A 4,061-nucleotide genomic window follows, 5' to 3' on the forward strand; every position below is an offset into this window, starting at 1 on the left:
TGCCCAGGTGACCAGAGCATCGCCTCCCAGGCGCCAGGCTTTTGTCTGCAGACAAGGTGGGAGATCCCCGCTGTGAGGGATTCAACAGCAGCCTCTCAGGCTGGCTGAGACAGATCTCTGGAGAGGGGCACCGACGGGGGCATTTCTGCCACAGTACACTGACAAATAAGAACAAATTTAGGAGGTCATATGTTCTAATCTTGGCTCTGTTACTGACTCTGGGCAAATCATGGAGTTTCTCTGCCTCAGTTTCCCATTTGTAGTATGAGTGAGAACACTTATTAGCCTCACAGCATACTTGGGAAAAATAGCACTAATTTTAACAATGCTACATAGAAATAAAGACTAGTTCTAAAGTTGTTTCTACTTTTCAGAGGTGTGTGGAGCACTCATGACTCCAAAATTACCTCAGTGGGAAATTGCCTGGTACTCCCACCTTTGAAAATCAGGTGTGTAGGGTCTACTGATGCCTGTGTTTCATTTAAAATGGTTAATAAAAATTCAAAGGGCTATAGTGTGCTAGTGGTTTTCAGCAGACTTAAACAACTGTTTGGCCAGTGGACTAATTTACTGTGCAGTAAAGCATCACAGTCTACATGTGTGCAGCAATTTGGCCAGTGTAGACTAATTTACAGCACTGTCGGATAGTCCCATCAGACACAGGTACTATCCAGCAACAGAGTCAATTACTGCACTTAAATGCATTTGGCCAGTTTCTTCCCTCTTTAACAAAGAACATGCAAAGAATAACATTATTATTGTAAATATTTGCCAAACATCACCTGTGACATTTTCAACCCCAAATTCTACTTTATTTAAGTGGAAAAACTAAGCTAGAAGAACTTTGGAACATGACAGAGCCTTTCCCTGACACAATCCTCTCTCCTTGTCAACCTTTTAGGAAAGCTGCTTGTGAACTGAAAATACCTCCTTTAATTAAGAGTCACCGAAGCTTAGAAAAACCTGTCAGGTGAGCAAGCTTACATTTAAAAAGAAAAAACAACTGAATTTCCAGGGCTGAGAACAGCATAATGAAATTCCAAGGAGAAATGATCAGGAATAGGGACAGCATGAATCCTCCCATTTCAGAAAGAACATCTTTGTGGCTGCAAAAAAAAATCCTATAGATTCTTAAGTGTGTTGTATAGTTTTGGCCTACCCAAGCTGGAATAACTGACATGTTATGCAGATGGATCCACAGCAGGGGCAGAGATACAGTTGCACACATCTGTCATGGTGTTTGATTTGTAATTGTGAGGTACCCAGAAGCAGTCAGATTTCTGAACGATAGTGTGACAAGAGAATGCCACTGACACTAATCTTTTTCTGCATCCTGCCTAAGACTGAGTTGCTACTCCAGGTCCCCTGCTCCTCAACCTCTCCACTTCCAGTTGCTGTCAGCTTGTTTACCTTTCTTGAGGGCTGAGGCGTGGTTGTTTTTGCTGGAGCATAGCTGGAAGACAGTAGAAAATCAAGATGCCATGTACCTAGCTGCTGCACACAAACACCTGCTGCCTGCATTCTGTTTCATCCTAGTGATTTTACTTTTGCTTTTAGCCAATTGGGGTCTTTTAATGGTTCATTGCTAGAAGAAAAAGAGGAGAGATTTGGAGCTCTGGCTTTGTATGACTGGGGACTGGGCCAGGATATCAGACTCCTGTTTGACAGCAGTTCTTTGGTGATACTGAACCTGGCTGGTAAGGAAGCCCTGCCTCTGCCTCTGCCTCTTTAAGTAGTACTTGGGTAATTATCTGCAAGGCCCAGAATAGTAGCAGTAGCTGTTAATATCTTCTGGTGAGATTTTCTTTTACCAATTATTCCTTAATGTGGCCTAACCTGTATTCCACATTCACCCCTCCCCCACCTTGACACTGGGCAGACACTTTTTATGCTGCATCTGCTGAGTTGTGATTGCTAGGACTTCCCATCCCTGCCACCCCTTGATGCCTTGCTTCCATGTTTAGACCATTCTCTGCCCCGCATCCCTCCATCTTGCCATCTCTCTGTCACATCTTGCCATGTCCCAAACCTTTCTGAGCATTTACATGCACATGCATACAGACAAACTGAAGCAGGTAAAAAAAAGATACAGTTGGCTTGACTTTCTAATGCCTGGCACCTTGTGACTTCATATATAGTTTTACATCACTGAAGAATGCAAAATGGTCTCAGTTTGGATGCTGTTGGGTTTTTCACCAGTTGTCCCTTGCAGGACCCCCTGGGCTGCCCTCTTTCAGCCTGACCTGACCTGACCTGGGTGCTTCTGCACTGGCTTCTGTGTATGTGGCAGGGTCCTGCTGTGCCTGGGTTGAACTGCTCACTGGCCACCTTGGGAGGGAGAACGCCTGGCTGGATCCCCAATGCCCCAGCAGTGGGGATAGCATTGAATTCTGTTCTAGGCATTTTGGCCTCAGGGGAAGCAGTTCAACTCCTTCCGGTGGTGAGGTGATCATCCACATTTTTCCCAGATGCTTTGCCTGTGGGATAGATATGCATCAATTTTCTGAGTGTGCTGGCCTTGGGGAAAGGTTCTGGGTCCCTTCCAGCAGCAGGGAGAGTGTCCAGAACCATTTCTGGTATGTTTCCCCTGGTGCCTCTCCTTCCAGGCTTGCTTTTAGCCAGTTGTCCCTGGGCCCCAGGCCAATCAGCAGGGCTCTTCTGGTCAGCACGGTGCCGGCCGGCTTGATTGTAGACTAGCCACCTGAGCTGCAGTACTGAGGTGTCAGGTGGGGGCCTGTTACACACTGTCATATTAGTTTTGATCCCACTGAATTCAGTGGAGTTCCTCAGGATATGTGCCAACATAAAAAAGATGAAAATCAGGTCCTGTTGTTTTCTTTTCAGTTGTATTTTACACCCATTTTGCACAGATGTAAATAAGGAAATTGTGGCCCAGAGTGCTACAGACTTTGCTTTCACAGCCAAAAGAGGCAGGCTTTGTTTAGGGTAGGATAATACATTCAATCTCACAGCAAAACACTAGTAGAAACTTGGCTCTGCAGTTTTACTGCAGTGTAAACTAGGTGAGGCCAACCATAGGCCCAGCTATAGTATTGACCCCCTTAACCACACAGTGGGCATGTCTACACATGCACTTGAGCACTTTTTCTAATGTGCATTAAATTTAGTACCTCCAATGTGAGTTCCTAAGAAATGTGTATTAGGCTGCCTTAATGAGCAGTAATGAATGCGCGTGGTTTTTAAGTGATGCTAATGCACAGTAAAATAGGCTACTGTGCATTAAAGCACACATGTAGATGCATCCAGTGAAAACTGTAAGTGCTTTGACTCCACTCAAATAGTCAGGGAGGCAGCTAACATGTACCAGTTATACCACTATGAAAAAGCAGGGAGGAAAGCCACAGTGACTTAAGGGCATAGGTGGAAATAAAACCTAGGTCTCTGTGCTCCAAGGACCTCTTCAAATCACTAATACAATCCCTTCCTGCTTCACCCTAAAAGCAACATAGGTTCAAGGCTTAGACATGTTTCTTAGCGTATTTATTTGTAAAGAAACAAATTCCTTATTTATCAAATATAAATAATGTTTGACCTGGATTTGCATTATGGAAGAATAAGTATATCACTGGGTCGCCCATCCTCGTTTCCCTTGGGAGTTACAAGTAGATGTACTTTATAAATAGCAATAACAATGCACATGTATCCAAGACGTTTTCTAATGTATTAAAACGTACAGTACATCAGGACATCATCACCCTTTTCTAAACCAGAAAGTAAGAAAAAAATCGAATCTATTTCTCAGTTGTATCTGCCAATGGAAAAGCAAACATATTAAAAGACTCACTGCAAAGAAATTGAATCTCAACTTACAGTATCTCCTCTACTGTAATAATGAATAATAAAACACCCCATGGATCTCATTTAAAGCCTTTGCCTGACATATGTGTGTGTGACTACCTTTATAATCATTACTGGCCTGTGAACAAGGAAAAAAATGTTCTTTAATGTTCCATTCCCACTCCTTTTTCTCATGCGGAGTGTGATTAAAACTGGATAGTAGGAAACCTTGACTTCAATTGTGTAAACTCATCCTGCAGGAA

The sequence above is a fragment of the Alligator sinensis genome, unplaced genomic scaffold (genome assembly GCF_000455745.1).
Source record: "Alligator sinensis unplaced genomic scaffold, ASM45574v1 scaffold619_1, whole genome shotgun sequence".
NCBI classification, from domain to species: Eukaryota; Metazoa; Chordata; order Crocodylia; family Alligatoridae; genus Alligator; species Alligator sinensis.